Here is a 19,712-nt window from a genome sequence, read left to right as displayed (position 1 = left end):
GGTACAGGATTGGTGGGGGGGTGGCAGGTCAGAAAACAATGTTTTGGGTGCGAAAACAGATATGCCTGTTCCCACTTAGTGCTGTGGATATCCAAAGCTTGAAGGTGGGGCCTTTGCCAGGGAACCACCCTCTTCTACCCAGTGTTTCCCTGTCTCTTGTTCTTATCAAGGCCATACCTGAAAGCTTGCCTTTTTGCACTATAAAGCTTTCCTACTCCCCTGCCCGTCGTTCAGCCTCTGCCAAAGACAAGGGATTGTGTCTGACCCCTTTGCCTCTGTGTTTTTTTTTTTTTGTTTTTTTTTTTTTTTTTTCTCATTTGGTTTGTCTTCATTTGTTTCCATAGCTGTACAAGTGAGGTAGACAATAATCTTTCTTAAGATTGTCTCTTCTCTTTGTCACTTATGTCTAACAAATCATCTCTGAAAAAAAAAAAGGTATCTTCCGAAAAAACAGGTACGTTCTCAATAAAATTAAGCCAAATACATGGATCAATCTAATTTAAAAAAAATAGTTTAAACTATTTTTGAAGTAAATACATAGGCACTAAAGAGTATTTCCTGTCCAAAAATACATCTCCCACTGATCTGATCTTGGCTTGAAATTTGAAAATTGCAGTATCATTTAATTGATTTATTAATGAAAAATGTGAACAAACATTAAAATGTTCCAGGTATGGAGCTAAGAACAATGCCACAGTGATGAATATATTCTGCCCCAATCTCAGGGAGTTTACAGTCCTAAAATTAGAGAAGACATTGAATGGCCTTGATATGGTTTGGCCGTGCCCCCACCCAAATCTCATATTGCTTCCATAATTCCCACATATTGTGGGAGGGACCCAGTGGGAGGTAATTGAATCATGGGGCGTTTTCCCCATACTGTTCTCGTGGTAGTGATTAAGTCTCATGAGATCTGATGATTTTATAAGGGGTTTCCCCTTTTGCTTGGCTCTCATTCTCTCATGCTTGATGGCATGTAAGACGTTCCTTTCACCTTCTGCCAAGATTGTAAGGCCTCCCAGCCACGTGGAACTGTGAGTTCATTAAACCTCTTTCTATAAATTAACTAGTTTTGAGTATCTTTATCACCAACGTGAGAACAAACTGATACAGGCATATTTACATAAATACATATTTAATTATAACTTCCATAAGGGCCAAGGGTAGAAATGCAGGATGATCAAACTATTTGGTACAAAGGCTCCAGACTTGACTCTGGGGAGCAAGCAAGAAGGACACTTATAGCAACTGACACACAGTGTTTTAGTGAGGGATAAATGTATACAGAGGTTTAAAAAATGCCTGGAGTAATGGTTGAGAATTGATTGCCCCTCTCTCCAATAAAATCTCTGAGATGAGGAAGGGTTTGGAACCCAAATGGCTATGGCTGACTTCCTGTTATTTGGCAGAATGGGACATAAAAGTAGAAATGATTTGAGTTATAGAAAAACAAAATTACACTTCTTACATGCTAGAGATTTTGGACTTCGATTCACACCTATTATATCTATATAGCTTGAGTGTTAATGATTATATCAGTTTCATTTCCTTCTCTTGTGGAAATATATGTGTTTTAAAATGAAACAAATGTTGCCATTAGCCATTTGAAAACAACCGAGTAAAGATTACTCAAGAGCCATTTGGCTTCTGCAAGACAAAGGACGGACTCCTTAGTAGAGTCTCTAAGAATACTCTTTACAACCCCAATACAATTTGTCTGTAGTTTCCTAAGACTATCTGTCACATCCCTTGGTATGCTTAGCATTTTTGACATGTCAGCCTTCTATTCCTTGCTCATGGAAACTGTTTCACAGCTCCATTTTTCCATTCATGTTGGTCAACTTGAAATGCCTTTTTTGCTTTCTCTGGCTTGATCATTACACAAGACCAGGCTTAACATGAACTCCTCTGTGAGGCTTTTTCCATTCATCTTACCTCAAGTATAAACTATTAATTGCCTACTTTACTGTTATAAAACAGCATATTTTCTTAGTACTAAATTTAGTATTCTGAAGTACTAGGGCATTGGAGATGAAAACCGTACATTTTAGTTGTCTTTGTTAATTAAATTCCCTGTCTGAATGTTCAAAGTTATGTATAAACTTTTAAATCTAGATTTAATTTATTATGAAAACAACTTAACTTATAACAATATAATGCTTTACAGAATGAACCTGTGGTCTCAAAGATACTGATTCTTATTTCAGTTATGTTTGCATTTTTGGAAAACCATTTATTCAGTAGTCCCTAATGGAAGAGTAATAAGTATTAATTTATAGTGGTTAGGAGGCCGAGCTCTGAGACTAGACTCTCAGTTTGTCTTTTGGACCTGCCACCTATAGCTATGTGACTATGGGCAAGTGACTTCAACTTTCCGTATCTTAATTTACTTATATGCAATATGAGGACATTTACAGTACCTGACTGACATACAGTGTTTTAGTGAGATATAAATGTATGCAGAGGTTGAAACAATGCCTGGCATATGGTAATTTTGTAGCCCATTTTACCTATTAATAATTTTAGTAATTGTTATTATAATGGTAATAGAAGGAGAAGAATCAGTGTTGATGGTAGTATGTGCCAAATAGCCAGATATTTCATCTGTCAAGGAGTTATGGTCTACGGAGGGAACAAAACTTAAGTTGGTCAATGCACACAACTCTTTGGTGAAACAGTAGAAGACAGTATATATGAAATTAGGAACATTGTTAGAGAAGGAACTAGAAAAGAAGAAACACCCAGGGTGACTTATGGAGTTCAAAAAGAAGTTAGCAACAAACAAATAGAAAAGCAGTATCCCAGGCACACATAGACGCACATAAATGCAGGTGCTCTGGAAGACCATGGTAGACTGAGTTTCTGCCTGTAGAATGCCTGTGGTGCTTTATACTGTGGGCCACTGAAGTAGATAAATTGCAGATGATGAAAGGCTTTACGTTCCATGTGAAGGTGTTTGGATATTATATAGAAGCCTTTAAGAAAAAATCATCATGAAAATTTTATTTTGGGATGATAATTTTAAAAAGTATATCATTGGCTATTATTGTGGACAATGGGTTAGGAGACAGTGGAGTTTTGGAGACTGGAGTGGCAAGTAAGATAGAAAATTGCTACATTATTCAGAAATAACCACAATGCCGTGGAAAGAAGCAGGAGCAGTAAATAGAGTAGAGAGGTATTATTTGAAAACTTTCAATAGTGTTGAGAAAAGTAGAGAAGATATACATAGAAATGAAAGATTATGAGGTTTGGGAATGTTTGTGTCAATATGATTGTAGTTACAGGGAAGTTTAAATTATGGAAATACAAGAAGGAATATATAGTTGGCTACATGATACTAAATGTTAAATATTTTCAGGCTTAAAACTGTTGTGGTAGTCAACCAGTATCCTGAAATTAGATACCATGCTAAATGGATAAAATGAGAACTAAATAAATATTTTTCACATATATTTATATGTCCACATATTGATTAATATATATTTGTTGTGTGTATACTATGCATCAGATGCTATTCTAGGTAGTGAGGATATAACGCAATATTATTTTGGGAAGCAAAATAGAAGGCAAATGTGTAAGTAAACGCATATGTTTCTAGAATTTTGTTGGATGTTTTATTTATATATTACAACACAAAAACAGTTTCATGAAATGAATATTTACACCCCATTTTAAAGTTGAGGAATCCGAAGTTAAAAGCATTTAAATTATTTAAGATTAGATAATTAACAAGTGGAGGAGCTCGGACTGACATCTAATTAATCCAACTTCATATTTTATTTCTAAACAATCACACTATACTCTTGACAAAGTTAAAATATATACACTAGACATTCAACACATCAAAAATTATATAGGAAAGCCTTTCTATCTAGGAGCACTTCTTACAGTGGAAGAAATGTTCCTAATATTAACACATATTAATTAGTACTGGACTCTTAAAGTGCCAACGCTATGATGGGAGTCAGACTTTAAAATATGAAATAGATTTGCTTTGCATATAAGAAACATATAGTCTTTTGTGGTTTAGATCTCAAAGTAAAAAAAAAAAAAAAAAAAAAAAGTGACAGAAAGTTTTAAAAAGGCAGAAAAGGGGAGCTAAAAATGGTGAAGCAATTCTTCATCAAGAGCACAACCTTGCAATGTTCTGAACTTAGTTTTACCTTTATAAGCATAAATAGAATGTACCTAAAGTTTCAGCTTTTAGAGACTTTGATTATTTTGAAGAAAGGAAAGAGACGCAATGGCTTTCCCACTTGGTAGCCTTTACATGAAAACTTTTAAAATGTATGGCTCAAAGTAATGACAGATCAGAAGGGTATCTCCTTATCACGAGCACCTTAGGCAAAGTCTTTTGACAAGGGTAACTGCTCTCCTGCTGCCTTTATCTACAGTGCACAAGTCAGACTTGCTTGGGGACTTGACATTCAGGAATCAGTTCATACTGAGGACAGCTGACATTTCAGTTGTGTTCATGAGCTGAACTTTGGTAAACTTGAGACATAATATTTATTCTGTGGGAAAGATATATATATATATATTATATATCAAAGCAGCAATAATTTCTTATATATGTAGTAATTTTATAAATAAGCAAACACATCTTTTTCCACTTTCTAAATCATTTTTAGAAATGACTTAAGATAATGGTAATTTAACTTGAATAGCTTTTGAAATCAACATGAAGTCATTCTTTCTTCTTGATTGCTTGATTCTGAGTTTCAAATGTGCCTTTATATATAATTGTGAACTTCAATTTCTTTCACTAATGAAATATGAAGTAAATTACATGAAGCCTGTATAAAGTATAATTAAACAATTTATACTATCAAGAATATTCTTTCAGTTAATCAAGATTTTAAGCAATGCACAGAATGGTACTTCAACAGCAAAACACAATCTTGTTTTGTGTTTAGAAGAACGGAAGCTATGCAATAACATAAAGGTTAGCACATGAGGTTTTGGTGCTAGAGTTTCTGGGTTGAAATGCTAGCTCCATCATTTACTATATGTGGGGCACTGGGAAAGCACTTCACTTAATTTTTGCCTCAGTTTCTTCATCTATGAAAATGTACTTTTTTCTTAGCACTGTTGTAGGTATAAATATTTTAAAGAGACACTGCATTTGAAGCAATTAGCATGATGCTTGGCATATAGTCAGCATTCAGTTAACACAACTATTTATCCAGTCCATTCCCACAGAGAGATTTGAGGAGGAGTTAGGGCCAACGATGCAGTGAGTTGTATAGCTTTATTTTCTCCCTACAAAAAATAAGAGGGATACCGAAACTGGCTTTTCCTGGAAGAACCACTGTGACATTTTCAGGAATTTTGAGAGTTGGTTGACATTATGCTGGTAGCTTGAAATCAGTCATGAAGGGAGCCAATTTTTATTTTACCAATCAGCACTGAAAGGCAATTGGTAAGTATTTACCAGGATGACACTGGAGTTTGCTTTATTATGCAAGTCAGAAGTTTTCTTCTGCTCTGACCTACTGGAGAAATGTAAAGGATCCTTAGAGAGATTATAGAAATTGTGTAAAGATTATGTAGATAACTTGATTCATCAAAAAAAAAAAAAAAAAAAGGAAAAGAAAATTGCAAATGTGGCAGTTTCTGATACTGTTAAATGTTTACCTACAACATGACCCAGAACTTCTATGGTTAGCCATCATCACCTAAAAGATGAACACATATGTCCAGAAAAGGAATTGCATAAGAATTCTCTAACAATGTTATTCATCATACCTGCAAGCAGAGAACTCTCACCAGAAAGCATGTAAATAAATTGTGTTATAAATGAAAACTACAGAGTAGTAAAAAGAAGCAAACCATTGATAGAACAAAATGCAAGAATCTCTCAAACTTAGAGCTGATTTAAAAAGCCAGACCCTTCACCCACCCGAAAACAGGAGTGTGTAGCATATGGCTTTATTTATATAAAGTTTGAGAGCAGACAAAATTAACGTATGGTGACAGAAATCAGAAGAGTGGTGGCCTTTGGTGGTGGGGTGATTGACTGGAAAGGCACACGACAGGAATCTCTAGGGAGAAATGGGCATTGGCTACATGGGTCTAAATATTTATCAAAACTTATCAAACTGTACCTAAAGATCTTTCCATTTTCCTGTATATTAGTTATGTCTCAAGAAACACATTTCAAAGGAAATGCTGATTAACAATGGATATAGATAAAGATCAAATTCGATACATAGATAGACAGATAGATTAAATGAAGGCAACATATATGTATAATCTCCATTTCACCTGTTTTCCTAAACTAAATATGTTGTATCCTAATTTACGTATTGTGCCTCAAGTAACATGAGACATGGTTAATGCTGCTGCAATAATTTTCATGCACATCTTAATAAAGGTAAAATTAGCACGTTAATAAAATGCACTGGTCTTAGGTGATGTGAATAAATAGACCTCTTTCTACATTTGCTCTATTTAATTTTATGTCTAAAAAGAATAGCTTCTTACATTTTTTTTCTGCAAATGTAAGAGACACACTAGTACATAGCTAAATCACTACCATACCACTTATATTTGTGCATGTAGCTCACGGTATAATCTGATTTAATTATTCTGGGGCCAACTCTTTTCATTAATTATGTATTAAGATTTGTGCAATTTCTACTGAAATACACAAAAAAACCTGTTATATATCTCATATTAAGATTATAGAATTTTTGTTAATTTCCAAACCTTAATAAGGAGAAAAATACATATTAAATTATTGTTTTAATGTATATTAAATATAATCTTTCCATACGATGTAGATGAATCAATTTTAGAAAATCATATTCACAGATAAAGTAACTGAGATAAAGGTAAAGTAAAATGAGATTTACAAGATGAAATAGGACTATTGATTTGCAGCTCATTTATATATGGTATATTTCATGTGCTTTTTTGTAAGCAGGTTTAATCACAGATTAGATAGTATTATGTCTAACTGACAAAAAAAATCTACAATTTAAGGTAGAAGAAATAATTTTTACTTAAAGGATTTGTGATTACAATTGTTGTGTTTTCTAAGGAAGGAATTATCCTTAATCATCTGATTTATATACCAATTTTGCAGACAAGACATGTTTTTATGCTTTTGCAAATTGTGGAATAAAAACTAAACTAAAAATTTTATTCATTTTAATTTTATGATAAATATTTAGCAATTACTTTTGCATTGATCATGTGGAATGCAGTTCACCTTCTGAAATAAACGACTTGGTTTAGCCACCCAACGACTAGGGGCTTAGTTAAGGATACACATTAACTTATTTTTTGTGTACTTTTATTTTTATTGGCTTTTCCGCAACAGTGTTGAACTTTAACTGAGTCATGATTTTCTGAAAAATAAAACAGTTAAGGAACACTCCACCTCACTCTCTTCTCACCCTGCTCTCCCGCCTGCCTTTTGTGTTCTAGGAAACAGCCTATTGCAAAAATCAACCATCCCTTATGACTTAGATTAATGGACGATCCGCTTGTCTATGAATCATAATGTTAGCCACAGACTCTAAAAATTCAATTTCTTTATCTCATTAATGATTAGCTGAACTATTTGTGCTATCGACCAATATGAAAAAATGCTGGGTAACATAACTTGACCAAGATTTAGTCAGTTTTTTCCAGATTCCTAAACTTTGGTCCTTCTTTTACAAGTCCCTCCTGAGAATCAGCTAACCTGAGGGAAAAATATTTTTTGATCAACTGATTACACCACTCGCTCATCTCACTCCTCCATATCCAGTTCTTTCTGGCCTTGTTTACTCTTCCCTATAAATAAAATGTAATTCTGTTTGTCCTTTCAGAACTTTGCAGATCTTATGTTCAGAGCATTTTTTTTCTATTGTAATAATTCTCCTACCTCTATTGCAGTAGCCTTTTCCTTTCTGTACCTATATCTGGATTTTTTTTATAGTTTTTTTTTGTGAGACGGAGTCTCGCTCTGCCGCCCAGGCTGGAGTGCAGTGGCCGGATCTCAGCTCACTACAAGCTCCGCCTCCCGGGTTCACGCCATTCTCCTGCCTCAGCCTCCCGAGTAGTTGGGACTACAGGCGCCCGCCACCGCGCCCGGCTATTTTTTTTGTATTTTTTTAGTAGAGACGGGGTTTCACCGTGTTAGCCAGGATGGTCTCGATCTCCTGACCTCGTGATCCGCCCGTCTCGGCCTCCCAAAGTGCTGGGATTACAGGCTTGAGCCACCGCGCCCGGCCATCTGGATTTATTTTTAAATGAATCACCGCTTTTAAAATTATGGTTATTTCTGATTTATGAAAAATTGTTACAGATAATAATCATGAAAACTCACCTGCCCAAATCATCAATAGATTTAAGATCACTTCAAAATGTTGATGGTTGTATATGTATTTTATCAGAGTAATCATTCAGTCTTTATTTTAATGCTGGCCTAAATCTCAAAGCACTCAATTTTATGCAATTTACTATTATAGCTCTATGGAAAAGCTAATCAAGTATCAAAAAATTAGAGTAGAAAAAGAAGCAAGCTCATTTCATTTTGCATTCTAGTGTAGTGTTCTGGTTTAAATATGTACCTCGGAAAAGCTAATTTGCTTCACTTGTGGAGAGGAAAATTTTAGCTATAGTCAGAGGCCAATATGTGGAGATAGAGTGTGGCAACTTAGGGAGGAAGACAGCAAGCCTTCAAGTACACCTGGACAATCTATTCGTTATTATATCCTGCATGTCTAAACCAGGACATGACACATAGTGAATGTTAACTCAATATTTATAGAGTAAATGTGTTATACTTTTGACACGAGCACACTTTATTTTTTATTTTTACTTATTCAAAAGCTATGGTGTCAGTTCCTGGTCTAAGAATGACAAAAGAGAGAATATACATATTTATTTATTGAAGAGAGACAATAGATATGAAAATGGGAAGTGATAGGTACCTGCCTTTATATCAACTCACTTTGAAGTCTGTCTACATTTTATGCTCAGTCATGATAAGATGAAGTTTTGAATGACATTATTTTCTGGTCATTTATAGATTTATTTTGAATGTATAGACTGATACTGTCATTTAATTTAATAAATTTATAAACTGATGTTATGCTAGTGATTTGTGAGTTAGTAAACATAAATTCCAAAAGTTCTATCCAATTTGAATAAAAATTTTTAAAATTAGAGTCAAATTCAAAAAGTTGAGAACCATAATCTTGACTTTGAAAAAGATCTCAAACAATATGGAAAAGTCATTGTCAGATGTAATACTGGCCATTCTTTATTTCCTTCCCATTTCAGTATGCATTCTTTATTTACATTTTATGTTTGTATATTACGGAACATAGGAAAGTTTTATAATATTATTTGTGTAGAAATTTTTTCTGAATGTTAAATTTTAATTAAATTCCTGAATGTTAGATTTTAAATTTTAATTTAACTTGATTGACATAGTCTTCATTGACATCTGCTTGACCTACAAAGACTTCTTCAATCCTTTTTTTTGTGTGTTTTCTCTCATATTGTACTGAATCAGACAGTGTTCCCCCACAATTCACGTCTGCTTGGAACCTCAGAATGTGACCATCTTTGCCATCTTTGGAAATAGAGTATGCAGAAGTTAAGACGAGGTCATCTTGGATTAAGATGAGTCCTAAATCTAATATGACTGGTGTTCTTATAAAAACAAGGAAATTTGGATATTGAAATGCATGCACACAGGGTAGTAAGCCATGTGGACAGAGACAGAGCAGAGATTAAAGTGATGCATCATCTAGAAGCCAGAGAACACCAAGAATTGCCAGCAACCACAAAAAGCTAGAGGGGGCAAGGAAGGATTCTTTCCTTGAGTCTTAAGAGAAAATATGGCCCTGTTGAAACCTTGATTCTGGACTTACAGACTCCAAACCTGTGTGAGAATAAATCTCTGATGTTTTTAGCCACCCATTTGTGGTACTTTCTTATGGCAGTCAAGAGAAGTGATCACATACCCCATACTCAAAAGAACCCTCATGTGAGGGCAGGTGTTTAGAAAAGCAATTTTGTCAAGATGAACAAAATGAGAGAACTCCAGGAATTCTCAGAGCACCATACACATCCAAGAGCAGACAGTGAGGAAGTTTCAACTCTGAATAATGACATTATTAATTTCTTCTAGTAAAGGGGAGCAGTGTTTTTTTTTGTTTTTAAATAGTGTCTGTATTAAATAAGGTAATGACACTTGCTGAAACATATCCAAAATATGTGATAACTTAAAATTATTAAAACAATGTTTCTCACTCATGTAGTTGTTCAAAAGCAAGGGTTCCTGATTAGAAGCCCAGCCCCCTCCCAGTGGAGATTCAGGGACCCAGGGTCCACCCATTGTTTAGGTCCAATGTCTTCAACACGTGGCTTCAAATTTACCATGGAAGGGTAAATATGCAAGAATGGGAAGTTTTTAATGGGTTAAATTTGAAAGGGACTACATTGTCTCTACCCACATTTCATGGCCAGAACCCATGTTGCATTTGACAACCAGAGAATTGTAGTCCCTAAATACATACCCTGGAGGTAGAGAAAGTGCATTTAGTGAAGAATTAGCCAGTCTCTGACACAGGGATACAATTCATTTTAATACACAGTTACTGAGTAATTATGATGGGCAAGATATTAGGACACTCCCTATAATTTAACATTCATAATAATTTAAGCAAAGTTTGAAGGACTCATTTTATAAAATATTAAACATAAGATTGCTATTACATATTCTATTTTCTATAAGTATTTAGATTTAAAATTTAGTTTAACTTCATTGACATATTCTTGATATTTAAAGTTACACCACCTGTATTCGGTACAATTTTCAATTATCTTCATAAAAATTTTCTGAAAATTAAAAAGTAAATGTCACCTTAATACAGATAAAAGAGAGACTAAGCAATATGTAAATGTGTACTCAATTCCAACCCATAACCACACCAGTCATATTAAACTTCTATACACATCAGAAAAGCAAGGATAAAGAGAATGGAGGGTTTGGAGTCTTCTGAGAGAACTATTTGAAAGAACTTCAGAGTAAACAGCAAATTTGAAAGAATTGTTTACAATAGCTGCTGTAGATGCCATTACAAAGAAAGTGTCTTTCTGTAGTATGTGGTAATATCAGCATAGAATTAAATAGTCTTGAACTTCCAAAGCACTCCTTTTATCAGTACTTTTGTCTCAATCATGGGCATAGTATTTGTATAATAAATTATCTTTTGGTTTATGAAAGTAAAAACTGTTGACAATATTCTCAATAATTTACACTCTTCAAATGCGGTGTGGAGGATTTCAGAGAGGTGACTTTAAACGTTAGCTAATCTGGAACCAAGATATGCTGAGAAGTCAGCCGCTGCACTACTTGGACATAAAATTTAGAGACAGAACTGAACGTAGCAGAGTGTTAATATAGTGTGACACTATTATTGTTTCGATCTCTTGCTTTAAAATGAAGAGTTTATATTTGGAATGTTTATTTTCACAGTGTTTTGATCAATGGACTTATATTTGACTGTCCTGGAACAAAGTGAGTTGAACAATTCCTCTCTCTCTCTGTCTGGAGATTGATTTTCAGCCCCTTTATTTTAGAAAAAGTTATACTTTGTATGGAAATGTAAAGCTGAAGAATTCATGGGTACATATTATTATCATATCTATAATAGAAAATAAAGCATATTTTACTAAAACTAAATGAAGACTGGGTTAAATTTGTTATTGAAGGGACAACCTTGAAATAAATAATGATGCATGAATTTTTTAAAAACCCAGTATGCTAAAAAAATGTATAGTATGGTGGGTGATATGGTCTGAGCATTTGTGTGTCCCCAGAATTCTTATCACTCTACCCCACAAGGTGAAGTATTAAGAGGTAGGGTCTTTGAGGAGATGATTAGGTTATGAGAGTGGAGCCTCATGAACAGGATTAGTGCCCTTAGAAGAGACTCCCTCACCACCCAGCCCAGGCTGGGCACTATGGCTCACACTTGTAATCCCAGCAATTTGGGAGGCCAAGGCGGGTGGACCACCTGAGGTCAGGAGTTCAAGACAAGCCTGGCTAACATGGTAAAACCCCGCCTCTACTAAAAATACAGCAATTACCCAGGCATGGTGGCACACGTCTGTAGTCCCAGCTACTTTGGAGGCTGAGACAGGAGAATCCCTTGAACCTGGGTGGTGGAGGTTGCAGCGAACTGTGATTGTACCACTGCATTCAAGCCTGGGTGACAAAGTGGGATTCTGTCCCCCTCCCTGCCCCCTAAAAAAAAAACAAGGCCTCAGAAGCAGCTTGTCCCTTCCACCACCACATGAAGATTCAGTGAGAAGGCGCCACCTGTGAGAAGAAACTGGCCTCATCAGACACCTAATCTGCTGGCCTTTTATTATGGGACTTTCCAACCTCCAGGACTGTGAGAAATACATTTTTGTTATTTATAACCTACCCAGTTTATGGCACTTTGTTACAGCAGCCCTAAGTCACTAAAGCAATGGGTAGGAAGTGTTAATAATTATCCCATTTCAGGCTAATGATAATTGTAAGTACCTATCCTAATGGAGGCTGAAATTTGGTATCATGAAGTGTCAGATTCTAAAACTGGAATTCTTAGTGAAAGTAGTTTGAGACAATGGGAATCATAATGATCCAAAATAGGGATGATGTAATTATTGTTATCTATTAACAAACAAATGGACAAAATGTTGTCTGTTGTACTTTGCAATATAAACCATGTATCTAACATAATTATGCATTATGGGATTTGGTATGGGAAATTCAGGATGTTAGAATGGGTTGTTAACTTTTTCTCTTCTAATAGAATCAGTAATATCCTGTAATAAAGACAGACTTGGGTTGAAATTGGCTCTCTGAAAGAAAAGTCACATTTTTGCCCCTGGTCAGTCTTTCAGGATGGCTGTGATTGTAATAACCTGGAGCCTTGTGAGTATGAAAAAGCTAAATTATTTAACACAAAGCTTATTAGTGTAAGCAGAGTTGAGGAAGCCAGAACTAAAATTGGCAATAAGATTGAGATTTGAGAGAAGCCTGATTCCCACAGGCCCTTCCCATGAATCTCCTATTATGCGCTGCCAGACAGATACAGGAGACAATTATTTTTATTGTGTAAGTGCAGATAGCAGGGACAAGAGCAGATTAACTATGCCTCACCATCCAAACCGTTGTCTAAAATTGTTGAAGGCAGATACCTCAGTGGACATCATTAAATTGAGGTCTAGGGAAATGAGCATGTAACAGAACTGTAACTAGGAAACATATTCTCCTAATTTCATCCCTAGAATCAGGAACCATGACCCAAAACGTTATCTGGCTTTATTTATCAGTGTCTGCAGTTAAGAGATTGTGATTGGCAATACAACACCCATTCACACCTGCTGACTTCACACTCAAATGAAGACACATCCACACAAATCAGCAGGAATGAGATGATAAAGAGCTTTCAAAAACCAAATATGCTTTCTTTCAAATTTCCTTTTAAGATATGGTAGTGGACCACATAAAATAAGGGATTCCTCTTAGAGGCCACAACCAAAAGCCATGGGAAGTGGGGTGGGAGTAATGGACAAAAATGATCTTTCCAGAAGAATATCTAGGACTCATTCTACTTTTAGGGCAAAGACTTCATACTGTTCTTTTGAGTAAGATATGAGCTATGAAACAATGACCACTTTGCTTTGTTTCTAATTATTTCCTTTATCCAATGAGTTTAGTACTGTTTTACTGGTTTTTTATCCTTCATTTACTCTCCAAACAACATGGAGACCCATCCTATGAATACTTGAAAAGACCACATTTTATCAGAAGATGTATCCAGTGACAAGATGAAACTTTGAGGAAGGGATGAGTGGTATGTGCATTGTCAGGGACATTTTTGGAAATGTATGAATGGAAAGGAGGCTATACGTGGATGTCAATTTTAAACCATAATTTTCAAAAATGCAAAATTGTAGCTCTCCTTCAAATATTAAAAATTGTATTTTCAATAAGTTATTCAACATATCAATAAATAAGGGTAATATTAAGATATTTAAGATAAGTCCAAAGAGCATTTTGAGTTTTTATAAGCAATTGCTGAGTTTGCTAAATTTGACATAAAACTCTCAATGAACTGTAAGTTCACAAACCATAACCTTTGTTTTTGTTACCAGACAGAAGTTATTTACATCTCTGTTGGACAAAAATGCACAACTTGACGTAACAGTTGATTAAATCCGGAACCTTTGAGCTATAGTAAACAATAAATTGAACAAAGTACATTTCCTTAAATTTTAGGAGGATTGGGGTCCGTATAGGATGCTGAAGAAACACATTACTTTTTGAGGAGCATGATTTCAAGGCTTTCCTTTTTTAAAAATACCTTTGTCTCAATCATGGGCATACTATGTGTAGACTAAATTATCTGTTAGTTTATGAAAGTTAAAGCTGCTACAGTGTTCTCAGTAATGTACACTCTCCAAATGTGACACAGTAATATTCTCTGAGGAAAGTGAAGTTGTCACTAAGTTTTAAAGCCATTTGTACTTGGTCTGGAAATCCAGAGGTATATCTGATCCTAACTTAATTGTTGTCCTGGTGTGGATGATCTGTTTTTCAAACTGAAAGTCTTTCAGAAGTATTATTTTCCTCCTTAAAGTTCTAAAATAAAATTCTCAGTAATATATTGTTTACACTCATTCTGTTGGCCCTTCTGTATATTATTTGAAATTAAAGACCTCTGTGTCCATCCAGGGAAGTTCTGGGTTATAAAAAAAATCATTTCTTCTTTTTTTGTTTGTTTGTTTGTTTGGTCTCACTTTCTGAGTCATATAGTACAATTTCTGGTTTGATTTTTCTCTGCCTAAATGTGTTTATGTGGTTATTTTATCATTATTCTTCAACAAATTTTGCATTCCAGGAGAAAAATTACATGTCTGATTGTAGGCCACTGTACTTCCAGTGTGAAATATTACGAGTATGTTGAATGAATTAATTAATATATTACACATGGGTAAGAAAGTGATTTTCTTTTCTCATCCTATAGTCCAGCATTTGTTCTCTTCTTCTTAAAATAAATGCACCCCTATGGTTAGTGATTACTTTCTTTAGCCTTGCAGACCTCTTTAATATACTGCTTGTATTTTTATTTGTTAATATGGAAATATTTGTTTAGTAGCTCTCACAAGAGTCTTGTCCGAGCATTCTTTGTATTCCACACTGTGATCACAGTTTTATCCTTGTTGTTCTTTTAAGTTGCTCTCATTTTTTCCCTCTAAACAAGGTATGATTGACCCCATCTTTCCACAACTTCTGCAAAGAATTCTTCATTGGCCTGTCCTAAACTGGCTTTATCATCATATAGTCTAATTTCAATCCAAAAACATCCTCTTGGATCATCTGTTATGACATTTATAACAATGTTTATCATCACAGAGTGAAATTTCAATCCAAGAACATCCTCTTTGATCATCTGACACAACAACGGGCAGCTGCCATTTGCACTTTTCCGAATTCTGATTATATTGTGCAATTATCACATGCGTGTGTTGATTCTACATGTCCTTCGACCAAGAAGTGCTGCTGCAGTACAAATCTAAAACTCGATGGGACCTTATAATTAATGAATTGTTGCTTTAATTGAGAAAGTTAAACTCTGTTGAAATTGTATATCTCTTAAGAATGAGGAATCTGAAATTCAGGGAATTGAAGCAAACTTCTCAATATCCCTCAGTAAATAAGTAACTGAACCAGCTTATTTCATGCAATTGTTTTTGGTATGGATACCTATTTTAGACTCCAAATTTGACTGTGTCACTCACTTCCCTACCTAAATTCTTCAGTTGCTCCCTATCACGTAAAAAGGTAAACCAAAATTCAGAAGCATGGTGCATAAGCTTTCCATGAATTTTCCCCTTTTTATGGATACTGCTTCATTTCTGGCTATTTTATACCACTAACTTCTTAAAAATGCCTCATGCAATTTATCATTTCACAGTTCTATTCTTTTACTCATAGAGTTTCCTTTGGCAGAAATGCCAGCTCCACATTTTTCTTTAACCTTTATAGTTGTCTTTCTTCAAGTATCTGCTCATGGCTGTTCTTGGTGCTTTCTAAGAATATCTGGGTGATCTAAGTGCTCCTCTTCTGTGCTCTACAGCACTCTGAAGAGCTGCCATGTTATGTGTACTCTTTTACACAGAAATCAGTGATATCTTATCCTGGCTCTCCCGTTGACATGTGAAGTATTTGAGGGGAGAACCTTTATTTTCATTACTTCAGTGTTATTATTTCACCATGTCTGCCATGTAACTGGTGTAAAATAAATATCATGTTGAACTAATTTGTAAAGTAAAACTTAAGAAAAGAAGAACTGGATCTTTCCAGGGAAAAAGCACACTGGAATCATATGTGAATATAGTTAATTTACATAGTAACGAGATGTGGAGGGGTCCTGCTATGAGAGGGTGGAACTCTGTTTTCAAAATTGTAGAGAATACCAACAACTGTAAGTGACATATTGTTGATAATATTAACGACATTCACTAAACATTCTGTCTGTTCCAGGCTACGATTAGGAAAATATATAAAATAATATATTTCTTACAATAGCTATATAACAGAGGCACAATGAAGATGCCAATTTTTAAGTGAGAAAATTGAAAAGCAGGAATATTAAGAAAATTGACTAATGAAAATGATGGCTCACACCTGTAATCCTACCACTTTGGGAGCCTGAGGTGGGAGGATTGCTTAAGGCCAGGAATTCAAAACCAGCCTCGAACACATAGGGAGACGTGTCTCTACACAAAATAATTTAAAAAATAACTTGTTGCAGTGGTACTTGCTTGCAGTTTCAGCTACTACAGGGGCTGAGGTGGGAGGATCCTCTGAGCCCAAGAGTTTGAGTTTGCAATGAGCAGTGATCATGCCAATGCACCCCAGCCTGGGTGACAGAGTAAGACCTTGTCTATAAAAAAAGGAAAACAGAAGAGAAAATTGGCAAATTATGAACATTTAGTAAATTATGAAAATGGAGATCAAAGTACTGCAGTGTGTCCCCAGATTCCCGGAACATAAACACAACATTATAACTTTAAGTGTCTCAGTTTACACGTAGGATGAACTTTAAAGAGACTCACTGCATCATGAAAATAACCTGAACAAGTCAGATAAGAAGAGTATGCCAAGAGATCAAAGCAAAACTAACAGGAACAGTTCCGGAAGTTCTATATTTCATGTTCAAAAACTATTGCAACTGAGGACTTCACGTTTTCTTAGAATATCGAGAGAATTGTTATAACAAGTACTACCACAAGAGGGCATTTTAATAGTTCAATGGAGTTCTTGGAGAACTAACTTCATTTTGGAATCAGTGGGGGTAAATCCACCGAAGGTGAGTATGAGTCTTCATTATTCGGTTGCTTAACAGCTTAACCTTCTTATTAGAATTGGTAAATCTGCATATTTTAAATTTTAGCAGGTGACTAAACCTCCTACTGTTAAGCCTGAAAATACCTGCTCCTCTGCAAACTAAGGCATGGGCTGATGGCATTCCTTTGAGCAATCTGATATAGGCAGCTAAACTTTTCAATTTGGTCATAGTGACAGAAGGAATCAGGGATAAATTTTTCTTGTAATAAACCTGCATTCAAGGGAAGTAATAGAAATGATACCAGCCACGGAATCATTGCTGGAATACTGACCCTATAGCCTGCAGCCTCCAGCTATCAGTAGCCACAACTCACTGGTTTGTTTCTGTTGCATGATTGAAATTTTGATTCAGCCTCTTGATCTCATTTTTCATTCCTATATTTTGAGCATATTTGTACACTATACCTGGATGTTATGTGCAGTAATGTTATTTTAATTAATTCATTTCCTTTAAAAAAATCAGTCTGAACTTACAATCACTGCTAAGAGTAAGAACCGTAACCAACATAGTTGCTGAAATGAACAGATCATCTAGAAAATTGGGGAATCAGGAATTGATCTTCTAGCTTGCATAAGATTAAAGGAAGAAAAAATAAAAAACCTCTAGCCAATATTATAAGCTCAGTCCCATTGTGTGCACTGATAAATGTAAAATTAAAATTTAACTGTGACTAGTCATGAAGTAAAGATTTTGGAAAATTGAGTTGTTACTGACATAAAAAAGTATGAAAGGCACCCGGAAAGGTTCTAACGGAACTGGTTAACTTATGAAAGGAGATAAACTCCAATTTCTGTACAACTCAGGGCATGGGCTGAATTTCAGGATTTTATGTGTGTACTAAGATAATTCTGAGACTCTTGCAGTTGTTTGGTGAGATAAGTTGTTAAAAACTGAAATTAAAACTGAACTAAACTAAAAAACCCTCAAAATGTGATTAAGGTTGCTGTATCCCTGGGTCCAGTCAGAGAAAAGCAAATTAGGTCAAAACACTTCAGTTATTTTATTAGCAAACACTTATTATAAGGAAAAATAAAAAAAGGTATTGGAAATTCTGTGGTCTTGGAAGGCTGAGGAGATCCTGATTTGACAAAGAACTAAGTGCAGGAAGGAGCCACCACCACTAGGTCTGGAAGAACAGAGGGAAGATGTGATTCCTAAAACCTAGAAGCTTGCAAGAGGAGCCCCTGCAAAAGGTCCACTCTAACTTCTGAGGAAGAGCTGGTGCCTTATTAGTGCTGGTATCTCAGAAGGTCAGAAGACAATTCCCTTGAAGCTAAGACTCAGATATGTATAAAGTTAAGCTGGGTCTATTATCTTTGAGGGGGCAATGAGGTTGATTTGGGGAGGGTTAGAAAACATCTAGAAATTTGAAGAAAATGCAGTTGCTTGGTGAAAACCCATCAAGATGATTCATAGCAGAGAGGAAGGACAAGTTGCTTCAATTACTACTTTTTCTTTCATAGCCTCTCACTCACATTCCCTATGGATGAAAAATACTATTGTGGAAACAGTTGGAACAAGAATGCAGTTTGAGCTTCTAGTACTATAAAACAGACTATAAAAAGGTGGGAAACAAAGAAAAAATGAGTCAATAAGTATATCAAAAATGCTCCTATCACTATCAAAGAATTACAAATCAAAACAAGCGAACAGCAACTTGCTATTCACAAATTGAGCTATGATTCAAACAATGATAAAATGCACTGTTGACAGTGTTCGTATAGCATTTAATGTAGGAAATTACTATTTTACTCCAAGCTTTTTGTTTAGCTGTTATGAGAACGGAATGGCAAAAAGTTGGGAGTGTAATAGTGAGTCTGCATATTAGTCACCTACATGTACACTTTCAGTGAATAATAGGCAGTTTTTGCATTTTTTTCTAATCCTATGTTACTTCTAAATTATGTTTATTGAAAAGTAATTGAAACGTAACATTTTAGAAAATCAGACTTGTAAAAATATTCAGTATAGACAAGAACAAAATAAAACACTTTCAAAAGAAATAAAGTGAATGTGGAACTGTAAGACAATAGTTCAATAACCAGCAGATATGATTCTTTACAACAGTGGTTGAATTTGCCAGCTCTTGAATATGAAAATTAATTGATCAGTAAAGAATTGGAACCTAAGAACTAGAACGTAGAAAATTTGTGGAGCTAGGGAATACCTTTCACTGACAACCCCCCTTTGCTCTTGGCCTTTTTGGATTTGAAGGTGGCATAATATTCATTTAAGTTTTCTTCTCCTATTCACTCACCAAATGACTCAAAAGTCTACTATCCTCACTAG

The sequence above is a fragment of the Papio anubis genome, chromosome 15 (assembly GCF_008728515.1).
Source record: "Papio anubis isolate 15944 chromosome 15, Panubis1.0, whole genome shotgun sequence".
Classification (NCBI taxonomy): domain Eukaryota; kingdom Metazoa; phylum Chordata; class Mammalia; order Primates; family Cercopithecidae; genus Papio; species Papio anubis.
The sequence above is the reverse complement of the archived record's forward strand: the minus strand, read 5'-3'. Positions refer to the sequence as shown.